The following is a 27,686-nucleotide window of genomic DNA, read 5'->3' as shown; positions in this document are numbered from 1 at the left end:
CTCCTTTAGATATGGCTGAACAAATGCGTTTCAGGCAGCATAATTACCGGTAAAATGGAAAAGAATGATGCTGGCTAACGCGACGTTTAATGCAATATTATCAGACACTTCATAGAGAAATTATTTAACCAAGATAAAAGGAAACATACAACTTTTGGCCAATAGACGGCGTACGTGTATAAGAGGGCAGTATAGCTTAATGGTTCACGCAGTGGAGTAAGACATGCACGGTCCGCGGTTCCATCCCCGGTGCGGCCACAATAAAGTTGAATAGTTTCTTTAAGCCAATGGTTTTATTTTGAGCGCATATTTATAACCGAATGACTTCTCAAGCATAAATTGTGCCTCCCGCTGTAAAATCTATGGAAATGAATTAATCTCTGCTCTCCATACAGGACTGGAGCATGTTATCACAATGTGCAAGCAAGAAGTTATTTTTGTTTCATTCTACATTGTCTGATGTGGCAGAAACTTCACACATGTTCATTTTTGGAGTGTAATCTCATCCATATACCAAGAAAGGCTCAATGGCATAGCGCCACCATCTGGCAAAAGGAAGTGGCTTTAATTTTACTTGACATCTTCCAATTTGGCTGAAAATGGACAAATATGTTAATTATTGGAGTGTAATTAAATCCATATACCAAAAATGGCTCAATGTTATAGCGCCACCATCTGGCAACAGGAAGTGACTTTAAATTTACTCGACATCTTCCAATTTGGCTGAAAATGTACAAATATGTTAATTATTGGAGTGTAATCAAATCCATGAACCATACACGGCTCAATATTATTGCGCCACCAACTGGCAATTGGAAGTGAGGCTTATATCATTGATGCATTCCAATAGCAGCAGCAACATCTTCATTGAGAAAAGGGCAATTCCTGTGCACACTATACGTTGTCCAGGAAGGTGATTATTTCCAAAGTGTGTGCATATTGTGAAACATGTCATTGGCACAACTATGCCACCAAGGCGGTGGCGCCCATGGTGCTTGGGCCCGTTCATTGCTGCTTGCAGCTATATTTATTATTATTATTCTTTTTCATCAGGCAAATGGGCTTTTTTGAGGGCCTTGCCATGCGTAAAAAGTCTTGACATTTTGCACACACATCAGAAGTGGTTGCTGTCAGGAGCTCTCAGATGCTCAGACCTGGGCGTGGCCGAGGGACTCCACAGCGCCCCCTATCGCATTGTCTTCTATTGTGGGCAGGCACTTTGAGCTACCTGCACCTAATTTGGTGGCCAAATAGCGCTCCTCGGTCCAAACACATTTCTCATTCGGATCTAATCAAATATCCAAACAGGAAGTCAGCCATTTTGGATTTTCTGAGTTTTACACGTACTACACTTTTAAGTACTCCTCCTAGGGGGTTCATCGCATTCACACCAACTGTGGTCAGAATGGTCTCAGGATAGTCATGATGCTAAATTGCCAGGATATTTTTGATAGCTCAAACGGGACAGTCACGGGGAGGATTACAATTTTTATGTCACGCCACGCCAACAGGAAGTGGCCATAATTTCATGGTCTACATTGTCTGATCTGGCTGATATTTTAGAAATTTGTTTATTGTTGGAGTGTAATCACATCCATATCCCAAGAACAGGTCAGTGTTATAGCGCCACCATCTGGCAATAGGAAGTGAGGTCTTTAACATATTTGTATGCCTTCCTGCTAGGGCATTCAGCACATTCACACCAAATGCGGTCAGCATGATCGTAAGATAGTCCTTACGCTGAGATGTGAAGGGATTTTTGATATCTCAAACGGTATGGAAATGGCGAGTCGTACAGTACACATATTGCGTGCAAAAAAATGACTTTTTTTTCGACATCGTCCGATCTGGCTGATATTTTACAAATATGTTCATTGTAGCAGTACAATATCAGATATATACATATCAATCGGGGCGTGGCTAGACAGCGCCCCCTATAATTATTATTCTCTTTTTTTTCAATGTATTTTGCATTTTTGAGGTGCTTGCCATGGATGGAAACTCACAGAATTTTGCACACACATGAGAAGTGTTGGCTTTCAGGATGTTTCAGATGCTCAGACCTGGGCGTGGCCAAGGGACTCCACAGCGCCCCCTAATGCTTTGTCTTCTATTGTGGACAGGCACTTTGAGCTACCTTCACCTAATTTGGTATGCATGTGGGACTCCTCTGGACAAACACATTTCTCTTTCGCATCGAATCAAATATGTAAACAGGAAGTCAGCCATTTTGAATTTTGTGCATTTTACACGTACTACACTTTTAAGTACTCCTCCTAGGGGGTTCATTGCATTCACACGAAATGTGGTCAAATTGGTCTCAGGATAGTCATGATACTAATTCCAAAGGATATTTTTGATATCTCAAACGGTATGGTCATGGCGAGGCGTACAATTTTCATGTCACGCCGCGCCAACAGGAAGTAGCCATAAATTCATGGTCTACATTGTCTGATCTGGCTGATATTTTACAAATATGTTCACTGTTAGAGTCTAATCACATCCATATACCAAGAAGAAATCAATGTTATAGCGCCACCATCTGGCAACGGAAGTGAGGTTTTTATCATGTTTGTATGCGTTCCTGCTAGAGTATTCATCACATTCACACCAAATGTAGTCATCATGATCTGAGAATAGTCCTGACCCTAAATGACGAAAGGATTTTTGATATCTCAAACGGTTTGGCAATGGCGAGGCGTATAATACACACGTTACGCCCAAAAACAGGAAGTGGGCTTAATTCCGTTCTACATCATCTGATCGGGCTGATATTTTACAAATATATTCACTTTTGGAGTGCAATCACATCCATATCCACATTCATCTGGGCGTGGCTACACAGCGCCCCCTATGGCTTTTTTCTAATATTGTGGACATATACTTTCACGTAAATGCACCACGTCTGGTAGGCATAAGGGTCTCCTCAAGACACACACATTTCTCATTTGCATCCCTTAAGTTTTCCCAACAGGAAGTGAGCTATTTTGGATTTTGTGTGTTTTTAAGTGTTTTTTCACGTACCAAACTTTGAAATACTCTTCCTAGGGGGTTCATCACATTCACACAAAATGTGGTCAGCATGATATTATAGCCCTGACACACAACTATGAACTGATTTTTAATATCTTGGAATGGTATGGCTATGGTCAGCCTTAAAATTAACTTGTAATGCTGCCCAAATAGGAAAATTATATATTAAATAATTTCAAAAAGGTATTAAATTCTACATTGCCTGATTTTGAGGCTACATCTTTTCACATATGTTCATTGTTGGAGTGTCATCACATCCATTAAGCAATAATAGTTTACTATTTTCGCTGGAGACTCATTATATCCAGTCTTAAAACTTCAACTCAAGTCGCAACTGACTCTCCCATTTCTAATACGCGACTGCCATTTAGTGGCAAAGGTTAGTATTCTTTCTAATTTTCGGTATGGTTTCTCTTTCTTGGATGAAGTGATTTCTCAACGACAAGTTTTGTTTCTTTTTGCGAGCCAGTAACCATAACGATGTATGAGTAACAGCGGCAGCCTACATGACAAAATGTACTGAAAACACCCAGCCCACAGCAACGTTTTTTCTCATCTATCTTAATTAACTCGATTGAATAACTAAAATAAAAAACAGGCTTTTACTGGCAGGAAAGTATCATATATTTAAAAGATTAATACATATAATGCATATATTGCTTTGACGTTCAATGTTATTTGGATTTTTAAAAAACCGTATTGTAGCATTTTAAGGACTCAATACAAAACAGCTGTTCGGAAAGTTGGCTTGAAAACCAAGAAGCCTTATTAAGGAATTCGAGCCGTTTCTATTTGACTTCATTCGATTGAAGTGAATGCCGTAACCCAATTAAATGTAATTCGCGTCGGAATACACATAATAGCCTACACTGTCAACGTGAAATAAAAATATATAGAGGTTTAAATCGATCCTGTATTGGGACATTTGTTATGATGGCTGGTGCAACGGGCATTTTCGGTACCGTTGACCATAATCGAATGCTAGCATTTATATCATTACACTGACCAAGTCCTGTTAAAAAGCACATTTTTGGTTCCTTTGTGGAAACAGTGAAGTTGTCTACACAATCTGTTCTACTCACAGACTAACTGCGTCGCTGTAACTTCCCCCCATTTCTGATACGGCGATTCAATTTATTGGCAGAAAGTGGTACTTTCATTTTTTTCTTCCTTCAAGTGATTTTTCAACGATAGGTTTTTGTTTTTTTCTAGCGAGCCAGTAGGCATAACGATGTATGATTTACAGCTGCAGCCTACGTGACAAAATGTATTGACAACACCCAGCCCGACGTTTCTTTGCATCTATTTTCATTACATGAATTGAATAACTAAAATAAATATTAAAGACATTTAAAGACTTAAAGACAGGCTTTAACTGGCAGGAGAGTATCATATTTTTAAAAGATTAACACATGAAGTCAAAAAGAAACTTTAGCGTCTGAGGTGGCTCTGCTCGAACGCTGTGTTAACAAGAGACCGTTTTGTTCAACAAAGGTATCACATGCAGGTCGTTGCGAGATGACACGCACGGGCTAACAGCAGCCAGCCAGTCCACTGTCTGTGTGAGTCAAAAAACAGGTCAGCTACGTTGGTTTACATGAATAGAAAACTTTCAGTTAAATCGCCAGCTATGTTAGTTTATTAGGCTTGTCATTAAACACGAATTAAGAGAACATACAATTTCGCTAGGAATGGTAAATTAATATGAAAATACTGTATTGAGGGCAGAGAGTTGGCATCTCTTTTAGATTTGGCTGAACAAATGCGTTTCAGGCAGCATAATTACCAGTGAAATGGAAAAGAATGATGCTGGTTAACTAGACGTTTCGTGCAATATTATCCGACACTTCGTAGAGAAATTATTAAACCAAGATAAAAGGAGACATTTGGCCAATAGATGGCACCCGTGTCTAAGCGGGCAGTATAGCGTAATGGTTAGGGCGGTGGATTAAGGCACGCAAATTCAGCCGTTCGATCCCCGCTGCAGCCACAATGAATTTGAATAGGTTCTTGAAGCCAATTGTTTTCATTTTGAGTGCATATTTATGGCCGAATGACTTCTCAAGCGTAAATTGTGCCTCCCCGTGTAAAAACTATGGAAATTAATTAATCTCTGCTCTCCATACAGGACTGTAGCATGTTATCACAATGTGCAAGCAAGAAGTAATTTTTGTTTCATTCTACATTGTCTGATGTGGCAAAAACTTCACACATGTTCATTTTTGGAGTGTAATCTCATCAATATACCAAGACAGGCTCAATGGCATAGGCCACCATCTGGCAACAGGAAGTGGCTTTAATTTTACTTGACATCTTCCAATTTGGCTGAAAATGTACAAATATGTTAATTATTGGAGTGTAATCAAATCCATAAACCATACACGGCTCAATATTAACCTTATTAAGGAATTCGAGCCGTTTCTATTTCATTCGATTGAAGTGAATGCCGTAACCCAATTAGTAATTCGCGTCGGAATACACATAATAGCCTACACTGTCAACGTGAAATAAAAATATATAGAGGTTTAAATCGATCCTATATTGGGACTTTTGTTATGATGGCTGGTGCAACGGGCATTTTCGGTAATGTTGACCATAATCGAATGCTAGCATTTATATCATTACACTGACCAAGTACCGTTAAAAAGCATATTTTAAGCTCCCTTCTGGAAACAGTGAAGTTGTCTACACGGTCTACTCTAATCACAGACTAACTGCGTCGCTGTAACTTCCCCCATTTCTGATACGGGGATTCCATTCATTGGCAAAAAATGGTACTTTCATTTTTTTCTTCCTTCAAGTGATTTTTCAACGATAGGTTTTTTTAATTTTTATAGCGTGCCAGTATGCATAACGATGTATGATTTACAGCTGCAGCCTCCGTGACAAAATGTAATGACAACACCCAGCCCGACGTTTCTTTGCTTCTATTTTCATTATATGAATTGAATAACTAAAATAAATATTAAACACATTTAAAGACTTAAAGACAGGCTTTAACTGGCACGAGAGTATCATATATTTAAAACATGAACACATGAAGTCAAAAAGAAACGTCAGCGTTTGAGGTGTCTCTGCTCGAACGCTGTGTTAACATGAGACCGTTATGTTCAACAAAGGTATCGCATGCAGGTCGTTGCCAGATGACACGCACGGGGTAACAGCAGCCAACCTGTCCACTGTTTGTGTGAGTCAAAAAACAGGTCAACTACGTTGGTTTACATGAATAGAAAACTTTCAGTTAAATCGCCAGCTATGTTTGTTTATTAGGCTTGTCATTAAACACGAATTAAGAGAACATACAATTTCGCTAGGAATGGTAACTTAATATGAAAATACTGTATTGAGGGCAGAGAGTTGGCATCTCTTTTAGATTTGGCTGAACAAATGCGTTTCAGGCAGCATAATTACCGGTGAAATGGAAAAGAATGATGCTGGCTAACTAGACGTTTCATGCAATATTATCCGACACTTCGGAGAGAAATTATTTAACCAAGATAAAAGGAAACATACAACTTTTGGCCAATAGATGGCACCCGTGTATAATTATTATTATTATTATTATTATTATTATTATTATTATTATTATTCTTTTTTTTTCAATGTTTTGTGCATTTTTGAGGTGCTTGCCGTGAATGAAAACTCACAGAATTTTGCACACACATCAGAAGTGGTGGCTGTCAGGATCTCTCAGATGCTCAGATCTGGGCGTCGCTGAGGGACTCCACAGCGCCCCCTATCGCATTGTTTTCTATTGTGGGCAGGCACTTTGAGCTACCTGCACCTCATTTAGCCTGCATATAGCACTTCTCAGGCCAAACACATTTCTAATTCACATCTAATCAAATATGCAAACAGGAAGTCAGCCATTTTGGATTTTGTGCGTTTTACACGTACTACACTTTTAAGTACTCCTCCTAGGGGGTTCATCGCATTCACACCAACTGTGGTCAGAATGGTCTCAGGATAGTCATGATACTAAATTGCCAGGATATTTTTGATAGCTCAAACGGGACAGTCATGGGGAGGAGTACAATTTTTATGTCACGCCACGCCAACAGGAAGTGGCCGTAATTTCAGGGTCTACATCGTCTGATCTGGCTGATATTTCAGAAATACGTTTATTGTTGGAGTATAATCACATCCATATTCCAAGAACGGGTCAATGTTATAGCGCCACCATCTGGCAACAGGAAGTGAGGTCTTTATCATATTTGTATGCCTTCCTGCTATGGCATTCATCACATTCACACGAAATGTGGTCAGCATGATCTTAGGATAGTCATGACCATAAGCTGTGAAGGGATTTTTGATATCTCAAAAGGTATGGAAATGGCGAGTCGTACAGTACACATATTGCGTGCAAAAAAATGACTTTTTTTCCGACATCGTCCGATCTGGCTGATATTTTACAAATATGTTCACTGTTGGAGTACAATATTAAATATATACATATCAATCGGGGCGTGGCTAGACAGCGCCCCCTGTAATTATTATTCTCTTTTTTTTCAATGTATTTTACATTTTTGAGGTGCTTGCCATGGATGAAAACTCACAGAATTTTGCACACACATGAGAAGTGTTGGCTGTCAGGATGTATCAGATGCTCAGACCTGGGCGTGGCCGAGGGACTCCACAGCGCCCCCTAATGCTTTGTCTTCTATTGTGGACAGGCACTTTGAGCTACCTTCACCTAATTTGGTACGCATGTGGGGCTCCTCTGGACAAACACATTTCTCATTCGCATCGAATCAAATATGTAAATAGGAAGTCAGCCATTTTGAATTTTGTGCATTTTACACGTACTACACTTTTAAGTACTCCTCCTAGGGGGTTCATTGCATTCACACAAAATGTGGTCAAAGTGGTCTCAGGATAGTCATGATACTAATTCCAAAGGATATTTTTGATATCTCAAACGGTATGGTCATGGCGAGGCGTACAATTTTCATGTCACGTCGCGCCAACAGGAAGTTGCCATAAATTCATGGTCTACATTGTCTGATCTGGCTGATATTTTACAAATATGTTCACTGTTAGAGTGTAATCACATCCAAATACCAAGAAGAAATCAATGTTATAGCGCCACCATCTGGCAACGGACGTGAGGTTTTTATCATGTTTGTATGCGTTCCTGCTAAGGTATTCATCACATTCACACCAAATGTAGTCATCATGATCTTAGAATAGTCCTGACCCTAAATGACGAAAGGATTTTTGATATCTCAAATGGTTTGGCAATGGCGAGGCGTATAATACACACGTTACGCCCAAAAACAGGAAGTGGGCTTAATTCCGTTCTACATCATCTGATCGAGCTGATATTTTACAAATATATTCACTTTTGGAGTGCAATCACATCCATATCCACATTCATCTGGGCGTGGCTACACAGCGCCCCCTATGGCTTTTTTCTAATATTGTGGACATATACTTTCACGTAAATGCACCACGTCTGGTAGGCATAAGGGTCTCCTCAAGACACACACATTTCTCATTTGCATCCCTTAACTTTTCCCAACAGGAAGTGAGCTATTTTGGATTTTGTGTGTTTTTAAGTGTTTTTTCACGTACCAAACTTTGAAATACTCTTCCTAGGGGGTTCATCACATTCACACAAAATGTGGTCAGCAAGATGTTATAGCCCTGACATACAACTATGAACTGATTTTTAATATCTTGGAATGGTATGGCTATGGTCAGCCTTAAAATTAACTTGTAATGCTGCCCAAACAGGAAAATTATGTATTAAATCATTTCAAAAAGGTATTAAATTCTACATTGCCTGATTTTGAGGCTACAACTTTTCACATATGTTCATTGTTGGAGTGTCATCACATCCATTAAGCAATAATAGTTCACGATTTTCGCTGGAGACTCATTATATCCAGTCTTAAAACTTCAACGCAAGTCGCAACTGACTCTCCCATTTCTAATACGCGACTGCCATCTCTTGGCAAAAAAAAGGTATTGTTTCTCGTATTCTGGGATAAAGTGATTTCTCAACGACAGGTTTTATTAATTTTTGCGAGCCAGTAACCATAACGATGTATGAGTAACAGCGGCAGCCTACGTGACTAAATGTACTGACAACACCCAGCCCACAGCAACGTTTTTTCTCATCTACCTTAATTAACTCGATTGAATAACTAAAATAAAAAACAGGCTTTTACTGGCAGGAAAGTATCATATATGTAAAAGATTAACACATATAATGCATATATTGCATTGACGTTAAATGGTGTTAAAAAATCGTATTGTAGAATTTTAAGGACTCAATACAAAACGGCTGTTCGGAAAGTTAGTTTGAAAACCAAGAAGCCTTATTAAGGAATTCGAGCCGTTTCTATTTGACTTCATTCGATTGAAGTGAATGCCGTAACCCAATTAGTAATTCGCGTCGGAATACACATAATAGCCTACACTATCAACGTGAAATAAAAATATATAGAGGTTTAAATTGATCCTATATTGGGACTTTTGTTATGATGGCTGGTGCAACGGGCATATGGTCAGCCTTAAAATTAACTTGTAATGCTGCCCAAACAGGAAAATTATGTATTAAATCATTTCAAAAAGGTATTAAATTCTACATTGCCTGATTTTGAGGCTACAACTTTTCACATCTGTTCATTGTTGGAGTGTCATCACATCCATTAAGCAATAATAGTTCACGATTTTCGCTGGAGACTCATTATATCCAGTCTTAAAACTTCAACGCAAGTCGCAACTGACTCTCCCATTTCTAATACGCGACTTCCATCTATTGGCAAAAAAAAGGTATTGTTTCTCGTATTCTGGGATAAAGTGATTTCTCAACGACAGGTTTTATTAATTTTTGCGAGCCAGTAACCATAACGATGTATGAGTAACAGCGGCAGCCTACGTGACTAAATGTACTGAAAACACCCAGCCCACAGCAACGTTTTTTCTCATCTATCTTAATTAACTCGATTGAATAACTAAAATATAAAACAGGCTTTTACTGGCAGGGAAGTATCATATATGTAAAAGATTAACACATATAATGCATATATTGCATTGACGTTAAATGGTGTTAAAAAATCGTATTGTAGCATTTTAAGGACTCAATACAAAACGGCTGTTCGGAAAGTTAGTTTGAAAACCAAGAAGCCTTATTAAGGAATTCGAGCCGTTTCTATTTGACTTCATTCGATTGAAGTGAATGCCATAACCCAATTAGTAATTCGCGTCGGAATACACATAATAGCCTACACTGTCAACGTGAAATAAAAATATATAGAGGTTTAAATCGATCCTATATTGGGACTTTTGTTATGATGGCTGGTGCAACGGGCATTTTCGGTAATGTTGACCATAATCGAATGCTAGCATTTATATCATTACACTGACCAAGTACCGTTAAAAAGCATATTTTAAGCTCCCTTCTGGAAACAGTGAAGTTGTCTACACGGTCTACTCTAATCACAGACTAACTGCGTCGCTGTAACTTCCCCCATATCTGATACGGGGATTCCATTCATTGGCAAAAAATGGTACTTTCATTTTTTTCTTCCTTCAAGTGATTTTTCAACGATAGGTTTTTTTATTTTTATAGCGTGCCAGTATGCATAACGATGTATGATTTACAGCTGCAGCCTACGTGACAAAATGTAATGACAACACCCAGCCCGACGTTTCTTTGCATCTATTTTCATTATATGAATTGAATAACTAAAATAAATATTAAACACATTTAAAGACTTAAAGACAGGCTTTAACTGGCACGAAAGTATCATATATATAAAACATGAACACATGAAGTCAAAAAGAAACGTCAGCCTTTGAGGTGTCTCTGCTCGAACGCTGTGTTAACATGAGACCGTTATGTTCAACAAAGGTATCGCATGCAGGTCGTTGCCAGATGACACGCACGGGGTAACAGCAGCCAACCTGTCCACTGTTTGTGTGAGTCAAAAAACAGGTCAACTACGTTGGTTTACATGAATATAAAACTTTCAGTTAAATCGCCAGCTATGTTAGTTTATTAGATTGTCATTAAACACGAATTAAGAGAAGATACAATTTCGCTAGGAATGGTAACTTAATATGAAAATACTGTATTGAGGGCAGAGAGTTGGCATCTCTTTTAGATTTGGCTGAACAAATGCGTTTCAGGCAGCATAATTACCGGTGAAATGGAAAAGAATGATGCTGGCTAACTAGACGTTTCATGCAATATTATCCGACACTTCGGAGAGAAATTATTTAACCAAGATAAAAGGAAACATACAACTTTTGGCCAATAGATGGCACCCGTGTATCAGCGTGCAGTGCAGCGTAATGGTTCGGGCGGTGGATTAAGGCACGCAAATTCAGCGGTTCCATCCCCGGTGCAGCCACAATAAAATTGAACAGTTTCTTGAAGGTAATGGTTTTATTTTGAGTACATATCTATAGCCTAATGACTTTTCAAGCATAAATTGTGCCTCCCCGTGTAAAAACTATGGAAATTAATTAATCTCTGCTCTCCATACAGGACTGTAGCATGTTCTCACAATGTTCAAGCTAGAAGTTATTTTTGTTTCATTCTACATTGTCTCATGTGGCTGAAACTTCACTCATGTTCATTTTTGGAATGTAATCTCATCCATATCCCAATAAAGGCTCAATGGCATAGTACCACCTCCTGGGAACAGGAAGTGTGGCTTCATTTCATTTCACATCGTCTGATTTTGCTGACGCTTTAGAGCAGGGGTCACCAACCTTTTTGAAACTGAGAGCTACTTCATGGGTACTGAGTCATACTAAGCGCTACCAGTTTCTTTTGTCACGTGCACAATACTGACCTTTGAACTAGAGTAGGTCAGAGTTCACCTAAACTTTTCAACTTCATGGATAGTAAACATATTTTTAAGATATTGTCATTTTTAAATCTATATAAATGCAAGTGTGATTAAAAATAAATAGCAACAGAATAAAATTAAATTTTAGATGCAGCTCACTAGTGAGTTGTGCTATTTTTAGAACAGGCCTGCGGGCGACTCATGTGGTCCTTGGGGGCGACCTGGTGCCCGCGGGCACCGTGTTGGTGACCCCTGCTTTAGAGATATGTTCCATGTTGGATTATAATCACATCCATGTTCCAATAAATGCTCAATGTCACATCGCCACCTGCTGGCAACAGGAAGCGGCCTTAATTTCACTCAACATCTTCTGATGTGGCTTAGAATTTAGAAATAGGTTTATTATTGGAGTGTAATCAAATTCAAAAACCATACATGGTTCAATATTATAGCGCCAGCATCTGGCAACAGGAAGTGAGGCTTATATCATTGATGCATTCCAATAGCAGCACCAACATCTTCATTGATCAAAGGGGAATTCCTGTGCACACTATACGTTGTCCAGGAAGGTGATTATTTCCAAAGTGTGTACATGTTGTGAAACATGTCATTGGCACAACTATGCCACCAAGGCGGATGCGCCCATGGTGCTTGGGCCCGTTCATTGCTGCTTGCAGCTATATTTATTCTTTTTTTTTCAATGTTTTGTGCATTTTTGAGGTGCTTGCCATGGATGAAAACTCACAGAATTTTGCACACACATCAGAAGTGGTGGCTGTCAGGTTGTCTCAGATGCGCAGACCTGGGCGTGGCTGAGGGACTCCACAGCGCCCCCTATCGCATTGTCATCTATTGTGGGCAGGCACTTTGAGCTACCTTCACAAAATTTAGTACGCATATAGCACTCCTCGGTCCAAACACATTTCTCATTCGCATCTAATCAAATATACAAACAGGAAGTCAGCCATTTTGGATTTTGTGCGTTTTACACGTACTGCACTTTTAAGTACTCCTCCTAGGGGGTTCATCACATTCACACCACCTGTGGTCAGAATGGTCTGAAGATATTCATGATGCTAAATTGCCAGGATATTTTTGATAGCTCAAACGGGACGGTCCTGGGGAGGCGTAGAATTTTTATGTCACGCCACGCCAACAGGAAGTGGCCGTAATTTCATGGTCTCCATCGTCTGATCTGGCTGATATTTTAGAAATACGTTTAGTGTTGGAGTATAATCACATCCATATCCCAAGAACGGGTCAATGTTATAGCGCCACCATCTGGCAACAGGAAGTGAGGTCTTTATTATATTTGTATGCCTTCCTGCTAGGGCATTCATCACATTCACACGAAATGTGGTCCGCATGATCTTAGGATAGTCATGACCATAAGCTGTGAAGGGATTTTTGATATCTCAAACGGTATGGAAATGGCGAGTCGTACAGTACACATATTGCGTGCAAAAAAATGACTTTTTTTTTGACATCGTCCGATCTGGCTGATATTTTACAAATATGTTCACTGTTGGAGTACAATATGAAATATATACATATCAATCGGGGCGTGGCTAGACAGCGCCCCCTATAATTATTATTCTCTTTTTTTTCAATGAATTTTGCATTTTTGAGGTGCTTGCCATGGATGAAAACTCACGGAATTTTGCACACACATGAGAAGTGTTGGCTGTCAGGATGTATCAGATGCTCAGACCTGGGCGTGGCCGAGGGACTCCACAGCGCCCCCTAATGCTTTGTCTTCTATTGTGGACAGGCACTTTGAGCTACCTTCACCTAATTTGGTGTGCATGTGGGCCTCCTCTGGACAAACACATTTCTCATTCGCATCGAATGAAATATGTGAACAGGAAGTCAGCCATTTTGAATTTTGTGCATTTTACACGTACTACACTTTTAAGTACTCCTCCTAGGGGGTTCATTGCATTCACACGACATGTGGTCAAATTGGTCTCAGGATAGTCATGATACTAATTCTGAAGGATATTTTTGATATCTCAAACGGTATGGTCATGGCGAGGCGTACAATTTTCATGTCACGCCGCGCCAACAGGAAGTAGCCATAAATTCATGGTCTACATTGTCTGATCTGGCTGATATTTTACAAATATGTTCACTGTTAGAGTGTAATCACATCCATATACCAAGAATAAATCAATGTTATAGCGCCACCATCTGGCAACGGAAGTGAGGTTTTTATCATGTTTGTATGCGTTCCTGCTAGGGTATTCATCACATTCACACCAAATGTAGTCATCATGATCTTAGAATAGTCCTGACCCGAAATGACGAAAGGATTTTTGATATCTCAAACGGTTTGGCAATGGCGAGGCGTATAATACACACGTTACGCCCAAAAACAGGAAGTGGGCTTAATTCCGTTCTACATCATCTGATCGGGCTGATATTTTACAAATATATTCACTTTTGGAGTGCAATCACATCCATATCCACATTCATCTGGGCGTGGCTACACAGCGCCCCCTATGGCTTTTTTCTAATATTGTGGACATATACTTTCACGTAAATGCACCACGTCTGGTAGGCATAAGGGTCTCCTCAAGACACACACATTTCTCATTTGCATCCCTTAAGTTTTCCCTACAGGAAGTGAGCTATTTTGGATTTTGTGTGTTTTTAAGTGTTTTTTCACGTACCAAACTTTGAAATACTCTTCCTAGGGGGTTCATCACATTCACACAAAATGTGGTCAGCATGATATTATAGCCCTGACACACAACTATTAACTGATTTTTAATATCTTGGAATGGTATGGCTATGGTCAGCCTTAAAATTAACTTGAAATGCTGCCCAAACAGTTCATGTTTTAATACAATTATGTATTAAATAATTTCATAAAGGTATTAAATTCTACATTGCCTGATTTTGAGGCTACAACTTTTCACATATGTTCATTGTTGGAGTGTCATCACATCCATTAAGCAATAATAGTTCACTATTTTCGCTGGAGACTCATTATATCCAGTCTTAAAACTTCAACGCAAGTCGCAAATGACTCTCCCATTTCTAATACGCGACTGCCATCTACTGGCAAAAGTTGGTATTGCATATATCTTGCAATGACGTTCAATGTTATTTGGTTTAAAAAAAACCGTGTTGTAGCATTTTAAGGACTCAATACAAAACAGCTGTTCGGAAAGTTAGCTTGAAAATCAAGAAGCCTTATTAAGGAATTCGAGCCGTTTCTATTTGACTTCATTCGGTTGAAGTGAATGCCGTAACCCAATTAAATGTAATTCGCGTCGGAATACACATAATAGCCTACACTGTCAACGTGAAATAAAAATATATAGAGGTTTAAATCGATCCTATATTGGGACATTTGTTATGATGGCTGGTGCAACGGGCATTTTCGGTACCGTTGACCATAATCGAATGCTAGCATTTATATCATTACACTGACCAAGTCCTGTTAAAAAGCACATCACCTTTGTGGAAACAGTGAAGTTGTCTACACAATCTATTCTACTCACAGACTAACTGCGTCGCTGTAACTTCCCCCCATTTCTGATACGGGGATTCCATTTATTGGCAGAAAGTGGAACTTTTATATTTTTCTTCCTTCAAGTGATTTTTCAACGATAGGTTTTTTTTTTTTTTCTAGCGAGCCAGTAGGCATAACGATGTATGATTTACAGCTGCAGCCTACGTGACAAAATGTATTGACAACACCCAGCCCGACGTTTCTTTGCATCTATTTTCATTTTTGAATAGAATATCTGAAATAAATATTAAAGACATTTAATGACTGTCTTTAACTGGCAGGAGAGTAGCATATATTTAAAAGAGTCAAAAGTCAAAAAGAAACGTTAACGTTTGAGATGGCTCTGGTCGAACTCTGTGTTAACATGAGACCGTTATGTTCAACAAAGGTATGGCATGCAGGTCGTTGCGAGATGACGCGCATTGGCTAACAGCAGCCAGCCTGTCCACTGTCTGTGTGAGTCAAAAAAACAGGTCAGCTACGTTTGTTTACATGAATAGAAAACTTTCAGTTAAATCGCCAGATATGTTAGTTTATTTTGCTTGTCATTAAACACGAATTAAGAGAACATACAATTTCGCTAGGAATTTTTGACTTAATATGAAAATACCGGATTGAGGGCAGAGACTTGGCATCTCCTTTAGATTTGGCTGAACAAATGCGTTTCAGGCAGCATAATTACCGGTGAAATGGAAAAGAATGATGCTGGCTAACTCGACGTTTAATGCAATATTATCCGACACTTCGGAGAGAAATTATTTAACCAGGATTAAAGGAAACATACAACTTTTGGCCAATAGATGGCGTACGTGTATAAGAGGGCAGTATAGCTTAATGGTTCAGACAGTGGATTAAGACATGCAATGTCCGCGGTTCCATCCCCGGTGCGGCCACAATAAAGATGAATAGTTTCTTTACGCCAATGGTTCTATTTTGAGTGCATATTTATAACCGAATGACTTCTCAAGCGTAAATTGTGCCTCCCGCTGTAAAATCTATTGAAATTAATTCATCTCTGCTCTCCATACAGGACTGGAGCATATTATTACACTGTGCAAGCAAGAAGTAATTTTTTTTTCATTCTACATTGTCTGATGTGGCAGAAACTTCACACATGTTCATTTTTGGAGTGTAATCTCATCCATATACCAAGAAAGGCTCAATGGCATAGCGCCACCATCTGGCAACAGGAAGTGGCTTTAATTTTACTTGACATCTTCCAATTTGGCTGAAAATGGACAAATATGTTAATTATTGGAGTGTAATCAAATCCATGAACCATACACGGCTCAATATTATACCGCCACCATCTGGCAACAGGAAGTGGCTTAAATTTTACGTGACATCTTCCAATTTGGCTGAAAATGTACAAATATGTTAATTATTGGAGTGAAATCAAATCCATAAACCATACACGGCTCAATATTATAGCGCCACCATCTGGCAATAGGAAGTCAGGCTTATATCATTGATGCATTCCAATAGCAGCAGAAACATCTTCATTGATCAAAGGGGAATTCCTGTGCACACTATACGTTGTCCAGGAAGGTGATTATTTCCAAAGTGTGTACATGTTGTGAAACATGTCATTGGCACAACTATGCCACCAAGGCGGTTGCGCCCATGGTGCTTGGGCCCGTTCATTGCTGCTTGCAGCTATATTTATTATTATTATTCTTTTTTCTATATGCAAATGGGCCTTTTTGAGGTGCTTGCCATGCATAAAAAGTCTGTGAATTTTGCACACACATCAGAAATGAGGACCTTCAGGATCGATTAGATTCTCGGACCTGGGCGTGGCCGAGAGACTCCACAGCGCCCCCTATCGCATTGTCTTCTATTGTGGGCAGGCACTTTGAGCTACCTGCACCTCATTTAGCATGCATATAGCACTCCTCAGGCCAAACACATTTCTAATTCACATCTATTCAAATATGCAAACAGGAAGTCAGCCATTTTGGATTTTGTGCGTTTTACACGTACTGCACTTTTAAGTACTCCTCCTAGGGGGTTCATCACATTCACACCACCTGTGGTCAGAATGGTCTCAGGATATTCATGATGCTAAATTGCCAGGATATTTTTGATAGCTCAAACGGGACGGTCCTAGGGAGGCGTAGAATTTTTATGTCACGCGGCGCCAACAGGAAGTGGCCGTAATTTCATGGTCTACATTGTCTGATCTGGCTGATATTTTAGAAATACGTTTACTGTTGGAGTATAATCACATCCATATCCCAAGAACGGGTGAATGTTATAGCGCCACCATCTGGCAACAGGAAGTGAGGTCTTTATCATATTTGTATGCCTTCCTGCTAGGGCATTCATCACATTCACACGAAATGTGGTCAGCATGATCTTAGGATAGTCATGACCATAAGCTGTGAAGGGATTTCTGATATCTGAAACGGTATGGAAATGGCAAGTCGTACAGTACACATATTGCGTGCAAAAAAATGACTTTTTTTTCGACATCGTCCGATCTGGCTGATATTTTATGAATATGTTCACTGTTGGAGTACAATATGAAATATATACATATCAATCGGGGCGTGGCTAGACAGCGCCCCCTATAATTATTATTCTCTTTTTTTTCAATGTATTTTGCATTTTTGAGGTGCTTGCCATGGATGAAAACTCACGGAATTTTGCACACACATGAGAAGTGTTGGCTGTCAGGAGGTATCAGATGCTCAGACCTGGTCGTGGCCGAGGGACTCCACAGCGCCCCCTAATGCTTTGTCTTCTATTGTGGACAGGCACTTTGAGCTACCTTCACCTAATTTGGTATGCATGTGGGGCTCCTCTGGACAAACACATTTCTCATTCGCATCGAATCAAATATGTGAACAGGAAGTCAGCCATTTTGAATTTTGTGCATTTTACACGTACTACACTTTTAAGTACTCCTCCTAGGGGGTTCATTGCATTCACACAAAATGTGGTCAAAGTGGTCTCACGATAGTCATGATACTAATTCCAAAGGATATTTTTGATATCTCAAACGGTATGGTCATGGCGAGGCGTACAATTTTCATGTCACGCCGCGCCAACAGGAAGTAGCCATAAATTCATGGTCTACATTGTCTGATCTGGCTGATATTTTACAAATATGTTCACTGTTAGAGTGTAATCACATCCAAATACCAAGAAAAAATCAATGTTATAGCGCCACCATCTGGCAACGGACGTGAGGTTTTTATCATATTTGTATGCGTTCCTGCTAAGGTATTCATCACATTCACACCAAATGTAGTCATCATGATCTTAGAATACTCCTGACCCTAAATGACGAAAGGATTTTTGATATCTCAAACGGTTTGGCAATGGCGAGGCGTATAATACACACGTTACGCCCAAAAACAGGAAGTGGGCTTAATTCCGTTCTACATCATCTGATCGGGCTGATATTTTACAAATATATTCACTTTTGGAGTGCAATCACATCCATATCCACATTCATCTGGGCGTGGCTACACAGCGCCCCCTATGGCTTTTTTCTAATATTGTGGACATATACTTTCACGTAAATGCACCACGTCTGGTAGGCATAAGGGTCTCCTCAAGACACACACATTTCTCATTTGCATCCCATAACTTTTCCCAACAGGAAGTGAGCTATTTTGGATTTTGTGTGTTTTTAAGTGTTTTTTCACGTACCAAACTTTGAAATATTCTTCCTAGGGGGTTCATCACATTCACACAAAATGTGGTCAGCATGATATTATAGCCCTGACACACAACTATGAACTGATTTTTAATATCTTGGAATGATATGGCTATGGTCAGCCTTAAAATTAACTTGTAATGCTGCCCAAACAGTTCATGTTTTAATACAATTATGTATTAAATAATTTCAAAAAGGTATTAAATTCTACATTGCCTGATTTTGAGGCTACAACTTTTCACATATGTTCATTGTTGGAGTGTCATCACATCCATTAAGCAATAATAGTTCACTATTTTCGCTGGAGACTCATTATATCCAGTCTTGAAACTTCAACGCAAGTCGCAAATGACTCTCCCATTTCTAATACGCGACTGCCATCTACTGGCAAAAGTTGGTATTGCATATATCTTGCAATGACGTTCAATGTTATTTGGTTTAAAAAAAACCGTGTTGTAGCATTTTAAGGACTCAATACAAAACAGCTGTTCGGAAAGTTAGCTTGAAAACCAAGAAGCCTTATTAAGGAATTCGAGCCGTTTCTATTTGACTTCATTCGGTTGAAGTGAATGCCGTAATGCCGAATGCCGGAATACACATAATAGCCTACACTGTCAACGTGAAATAAAAATATATAGAGGTTTAAATCGATCCTATATTGGGACATTTGTTATGATGGCTGGTGCAACGGGAATTTTCGGTACCGTTGACCATAATCGAATGCTAGCATTTATATCATTACACTGACCAAGTCCTGTTAAAAAGCACATTTTTGGTTCCTTTTTGGAAACAGTGAAGTTGTCTACACAATCTGTTCTACTCACAGACTAACTGCGTCGCTGTAACTTCCCCCCATTTCTGATACGGCGATTCAATTTATTGGCAGAAAGTGGTACTTTCATTTTTTTCTTCCTTCAAGTGATTTTTCAACGATAGGTTTTTGTTTTTTTCTAGCGAGCCAGTAGGCATAACGATGTATGATTTACAGCTGCAGCCTACGTGACAAAATGTATTGACAACACCCAGCCCGACGTTTCTTTGCATCTATTTTCATTACATGAATTGAATAACTAAAATAAATATTAAAGACATTTAAAGACTTAAAGACAGGCTTTAACTGGCAGGAGAGTATCATATTTTTAAAAGATTAACACATGAAGTCAAAAAGAAACTTTAGCGTCTGAGGTGGCTCTGCTCGAACGCTGTGTTAACATGAGACCGTTTTGTTCAACAAAGGTATCACATGCAGGTTGTTGCGAGATGACACGCACGGGCTAACAGCAGCCAGCCAGTCCACTGTCTGTGTGAGTCAAAAAACAGGTCAGCTACGTTGGTTTACATGAATAGAAAACTTTCAGTTAAATCGCCAGCTATGTTAGTTTATTAGGCTTGTCATTAAACACGAATTAAGAGAACATACAATTTCGCTAGGAATGGTAAATTAATATGAAAATACTGTATTGAGGGCAGAGAGTTGGCATCTCTTTTAGATTTGGCTGAACAAATGCGTTTCAGGCAGCATAATTACCAGTGAAATGGAAAAGAATGATGCTGGTTAACTAGACGTTTCGTGCAATATTATCCGACACTTCGTAGAGAAATTATTAAACGAAGATAAAAGGAGACATTTGGCCAATAGATGGCACCCGTGTATAAGCGGGCAGTATAGCGTAATGGTTAGGGCGGTGGATTAAGGCACGCAAATTCAGCCGTTCGATCCCCGCTGCAGCCACAATGAATTTGAATAGTTTCTTGAAGCCAATTGTTTTCATTTTGAGTGCATGTTTATGGCCTAATGACTTTTCAAGCATAAATTGTGCCTCCCCGTGTAAAAACTATGGAAATTAATTAATCTCTGCTCTCCGTTCAGGACTGTAGCATGTTATCACAATGTGCAAGCAAGACGTTATTTTAATTTCATTCTACATTGTCTGATGTGGCTGAAACTTCACACGTTCATTTTTGGAGTGTAATCTCATCCATTTTCCAATAAAGGCTAAATGGCAAAGCGCCACCCGCTGGCAACAGGAAGTGAGCCTTATATTGCATTCTTAAGCATTATTTTTCAATGGGTTCATGACATTCACGGTAAATGTGGTCAGCATGATGCTAGGATGGTCCTGACAAAACAGATTTTTGATTTACTGGGATGATATAGCTATGGTCAGGCACATAAAAAACACATCATGCCAGACAAACAGGAAGTGGTCATACTTAAATTCTCCAATGTCTGATGTGACTGCAACTTTACACAGATGCTCAGTGTTGGAGTGTAATCAAATCCATATTCCAAAAACGACTCAATGTTATAGCAGCATCATCTGGAAACAGGAATTGACCTTAATTTCGCTGAACATCTTCCGATGTGGCTGAAAATGTACAAATATGTTTATTTCTGGAGTGTAATCAAATTCAAAAAACATACACGGATCAATAATATAGCGCCACCATCTGGCAACAGGAAGTGAGGTTTATATCATTGATGCATTCCAATAGCAGCGCCAACATCTTCATTGATCAAAGGGAAATTCCTGTGCACACTATACGTTGTCCAGGAAGGTGATTATTTCCAAAGTGTGTACATGTTGTGAAACATGTCATTGGCAGAACTATGCCACCAAGGCGGTTGCCCCCATGGGGCTTGGGCCCGTTCATTGCTGCTTGCAGCTATATTTAGGGCCCAAGCACCGTAGGGTGCGAAGGACCCTATTGTTATTGGAAGGATTATTATTATTATTATTATTATTAGGGCCCAAGCACCGTAGGGTGCGAAGGACCCTATTGTTATTGGAAGGATTATTATTATTATTATTATTATTATTATTATTATTAGGGCCCAAGCACCGTAGGGTGCGAAGGACCCTATTGTTATTGGAAGGATTATTATTATTATTATTATTATTATTATTAGGGCCCAAGCACCGTAGGGTGCGAAGGACCCTATTGTTATTGTAAAGATTATTATTATTAGGGCCCAAGCACCGTAGGGTGCGAAGGACCCTATTGTTATTGGAAGGATTATTATTATTATTATTATTAGGGCCCAAGCACCGTAGGGTGCGAAGGACCCTATTGTTATTGTAAAGATTATTATTATTATTATTATTATTATTATTATTATTATTATTCTTTCTCTTCCGTCAAATGGGCATTTTTGAGGGCCTTGCCCTGGCTAAAAAGTCTTGAAATTTTGCAGACACATCAGAAGTGGTGGCCGTCAGGATCTATCAGATGCTCAGACCTGGGTGTGGCCGAGGGACTCCACAGCGCCCCCTATTGCGCTGACCCCCCCCCCCCCCTGCATTGTTGTCTATTGTGGGCAGGCACTTTGAGCTACATGAACCTAATTTGGTATGCATGTGTGGCTCCTCAATTGAAACACATTTCTCATTCGCATTGATGCAAATATGCGAACAGGAAGTCAGCCATTTTTAATTTTGTGCGTTTTCACATGTACTACACTTTTAAGTACTCCTCCTAGGCGGTTCATCGCATTCACACCAAATGTGGTACGAATGGTCTCAAGATAGTCATGATTCTAAATTGCCAGGATATTTTTGATATCTCAAACGGTATGGTCATGGCGAGGCGTACAATTTTTATGTCACGCCGCGCCAAAAGGAAGTGGTCATAATTTTGTGGTTTCCATCGTCTGATCTGGCTGATATTTTACAAATATGTTAATTGTGTGAGTATACTCAAATCCACCTCCCAAGAAGAAGTCAAAGTTATAGCGCCACCATCTGGCAACAGGAAGTGAGGTTTTTATCATATTTGTATGTGTTCCTGCTAGGGTATTCATCACATTCACACCAAATGTAGTCAGCATGATCTTAGGATAGTCCTGACCCTAAAAGCCAAACGGATTTTTGATATCTCAAACGGTTTGGCAATGGCGAGGCGTACAATACACACGTTACGAGCGAAAACAGGAAGTGGGCTTAATTCCGTTCTACATCGTCTGATTGGGCTGATATTTTACAGATATATTCACTTTTGGAGTGCAATCACATCCTTATCCACATACATCTGGGCGTGGCTACGCAGCGCCCCCTTTGGTTCTTTTCTAATATTGTGGACATATACTTTCACGTAAATTCACCGAATATGGTATGCATATGGGTCTCCTCAAGACACACACATTTCTCATTTGCATCCCTTAACTTTTCCAAACAGGAAGTGAGCTATTCTGGATTTTGTGTGTTTTTAAGTGTTTTTACACGTACCAAACTCTGAAATACTCCTCCTAGGGGGTTCATCACATTCACACGAAATGTGGTGAGAATGGTCTCAGGATAATCCTGATGCAAAATTGAAAGGATATTTCTGATATGTCAAACGGTACGGCTATAGCGAGGCGTACAATTTGAGGTCTCGCCGCGGCAACAGGAAGTGGTCGTAATTTCATTCTAGATGGTCTGATCTGGTTGATATTACACAGATATGTTCGTTGTGGGAGTGTAATCACATCCATATCCCAAAAATGACACAATGTTATGGCGCCACCATCTGGCAACAGGAAGTGGCCTTCATTTTACTCGACATCTTCCGATGTGGCCGAAAATTTAGAAATATGTATATTGTTGGAGTGTAATTAAATCCATATTCCAAAAATGACTCAATGTTATAGCGCCACCATAGGGAAACTATAACATTGAATTGATCTTAATTTCACTCAACATCTTCCGATGTGGCTTAGTATTTAGAAATAGGTTTATTATTGCAGTGTAATCAAATTCAAAAACCATACACGGCTCAATATTATAGCGCCACCATCTGGCAACAGGAAGTGAGGCTTATATCATTGATGCGTTCCAATAGCAGCACCAACATCTTCATTGATCAAAGGGAAATTCCTGTGCACACTATACGTTGTCCAGGAAGGTGATTATTTCCAAAGTGTGTACATATTGTGAAACATGTCATTGGCGCAACTATGCCACCAAGGCGGTTGCGCCCATGGTGCTTGGGCCCGTTCATTGCTGCTTGCAGCTATATTTATTATTATTATTCTTTTTCTTCAGGCAAATGGGCTTTTTTGAGGGCCTTGCCATGCGTAAAAAGTCTTGACATTTTGCACACACATCAGAAGTGGTTGCTGTCAGGAGCTCTCAGATGCTCAGACCTGGGCGTGGCCGAGGGACTCCACAGCGCCCCCTATCGCATTGTCTTCTATTGTGGGCAGGCACTTTGAGCTACCTGCACCTAATTTGGTGGCCAAATAGCGCTCCTCGGTCCAAACACATTTCTCATTCGGATCTAATCAAATATCCAAACAGGAAGTCAGCCATTTTGGATTTTCTGAGTTTTACACGTACTACACTTTTAAGTACTCCTCCTAGGGGGTTCATCACATTCACACCAACTGTGGTCAGAATGGTCTCAGGATAGTCATGATGCTAAATTGCCAGGATATTTTTGATAGCTCAAACGGGACAGTCACGGGGAGGAGTACAATTTTTATGTCACGCCACGCCAACAGGAAGTGGCCATAATTTCATGGTCTACATTGTCTGATCTGGCTGATATTTTAGAAATACGTTTATTGTTGGAGTGTAATCACATCCATATCCCAAGAACAGGTCAGTGTTATAGCGCCACCATCTGGCAATAGGAAGTGAGGTCTTTAACATATTTGTATGCATTCCTGCTAGGGCATTCAGCACATTCACACCAAATGCGGTCAGCATGATCTTAGGATAGTCCTTACGCTAAGTTGTGAAGGGATTTTTGATATCTCAAACGGTATGGAAATGGCGAGTCGTACAGTACACATATTGCGTGCAAAAAAATGACTTTTTTTTCGACATCGTCCGATCTGGCTGATATTTTACAAATATGTTCACTGTAGCAGTACAATATCAGATATATACATATCAATCAGGGCGTGGCTAGACAGCGCCCCCTATAATTATTATTCTCTTTTTTTTCAATGTATTTAGCATTTTTGAGGTTCTTGCCATGGATGGAAACTCACAGAATTTTGCACACACATGAGAAGTGTTGGCTGTCAGGATGTATCAGATGCTCAGACCTGGGCGTGGCCAAGGGACTCCACAGCGCCCCCTAATGCTTTGTCTTCTATTGTGGACAGGCACTTTGAGCTACCTTCACCTATTTTGGTATGCATGTGGGGCTCCTCTGGACAAACACATTTCTCATTCGCATCGAATCAAATATGTAAACAGGAAGTCAGCCATTTTGAATTTTGTGCATTTTACACGTACTACACTTTTAAGTACTCCTCCTAGGGGGTTCATTGCATTCACACGAAATGTGGTCAAATTGGTCTCAGGATAGTCATGATACTAATTCCAAAGGATATTTTTGATATCTCAAACGGTATGGTCATGGCGAGGCGTACAATTTTCATGCCACGCCGCGCCAACAGGAAGTTGCCATAAATTCATGGTCTACATTGTCTGATCTGGCTGATATTTTACAAATATGTTCACTGTTAGAGTGTAATCACATCCAAATACCAAGAAGAAATCAATGTTATAGCGCCACCATCTGGCAACGGACGTGAGGTTTTTATCATGTTTGTATGCGTTCCTGCTAAGGTATTCATCACATTCACACCAAATGTAGTCATCATGATCTTAAAATAGTCCTGACCCTAAATGACGAAAGGATTTTTGATATCTCAAACGGTTTGGCAATGGCGAGGCGTATAATACACACGTTACGCCCAAAAACAGGAAGTGGGCTTAATTCCGTTCTACATCATCTGATCGGGCTGATATTTTACAAATATATTCACTTTTGGAGTGCAATCACATCCATATCCACATTCATCTGGGCGTGGCTACACAGCGCCCCCTATGGCTTTTTTCTAATATTGTGGACATATACTTTCACGTAAATGCACCACGTCTGGTAGGCATAAGGGTCTCCTCAAGACACACACATTTCTCATTTGCATCCCTTAACTTTTCCCAACAGGAAGTGAGCTATTTTGGATTTTGTGTGTTTTTAAGTGTTTTTTCACGTACCAAAGTTTGAAATACTCTTCCTAGGGGGTTCATCACATTCACACAAAATGTGGTCAGCATGATATTATAGCCCTGACACACAACTATGAACTGATTTTTAATATCTTGGAATGGTATGGCTATGGTCAGCCTTAAAATTAACTTGTAATGCTGCCCAAACAGTTCATGTTTTAATACAATTATGTATTAAATAATTTCAAAAAGGTATTGCCTGATTTTGAGGCTACAACTTTTCACATATGTTCATTGTTGGAGTGTCATCACATCCATTAAGCAATAATAGTTCACTATTTTCGCTGGAGACTCATTATATCCAGTCTTAAAACTTCAACGCAAGTCGCAAATGACTCTCCCATTTCTAATACGCGACTGCCATCTACTGGCAAAAGTTGGTATTGTATATATCTTGCAATGACGTTCAATGTTATTTGGTTTAAAAAAAACCGTGTTGTAGCATTTTAAGGACTCAATACAAAACAGCTGTTTGGAAAGTTAGCTTGAAAACCAAGAAGCCTTATTAAGGAATTCGAGCCGTTTCTATTTGACTTCATTCGATTGAAGTGAATGCCGTTACCCAATTAAATGTAATTCGCGTCGGAATACACATAATAGCCTACACTGTGAACGTGAAATAAAAATATATAGAGGTTTAAATCGATCCTATATTGGGACATTTGTTATGATGGCTGGTGCAACGGGCATTTTCGGTACCGTTGACCATAATCGAATGCTAGCATTTATATCATTACACTGACCAAGTCCTGTTAAAAAGCACATCACCTTTGTGGAAACAGTGAAGTTGTCTACACAATCTATTCTACTCACAGACTAACTGCGTCGCTGTAACTTCCCCCCCATTTCTGATACGGGGATTCCATTTATTGGCAGGAAGTGGAACTTTTATATTTTTCTTCCTTCAAGTGATTTTTCAACGATAGGTTTTTGTTTTTTTTCTAGCGAGCCAGTAGGCATAACGATGTATGATTTACAGCTGCAGCCTACGTGACAAAATGTATTGACAACACCCAGCCCGACGTTTCTTTGCATCTATTTTCATTTTTGAATAGAATATCTGAAATAAATATTAAAGACATTTAATGACTGTCTTTAACTGGCAGGAGAGTAGCATATATTTAAAAGAGTCAAAAGTCAAAAAGAAACGTTAACGTTTGAGATGGCTCTGGTCGAACTCTGTGTTAACATGAGACCGTTATGTTCAACAAAGGTATGGCATGCAGGTCGTTGCGAGATGACGCGCATTGGCTAACAGCAGCCAGCCTGTCCACTGTCTATGTGAGTCAAAAAACAGGTCAGCTACGTTTGTTTACATGAATAGAAAACTTTCAGTTAAATCGCCAGATATGTAAGTTTATTTTGCTTGTCATTAAACACGAATTAAGAGAACATACAATTTCGCTAGGAATTTTTGACTTAATATGAAAATACCGGATTGAGGGCAGAGACTTGGCATCTCCTTTAGATTTGGCTGAACAAATGCATTTCAGGCAGCATAATTACCGGTGAAATGGAAAAGAATGATGCTGGCTAACTCGACGTTTAATGCAATATTATCCGACACTTCGGAGAGAAATTATTTAACCAGGATTAAAGGAAACATACAACTTTTGGCCAATAGATGGCGTACGTGTATAAGAGGGCAGTAT

Source organism: Conger conger, chromosome 3, assembly GCF_963514075.1.
Source record: "Conger conger chromosome 3, fConCon1.1, whole genome shotgun sequence".
NCBI classification, from domain to species: Eukaryota; Metazoa; Chordata; class Actinopteri; order Anguilliformes; family Congridae; genus Conger; species Conger conger.
Note: the sequence above shows the minus strand (reverse complement) of the source record.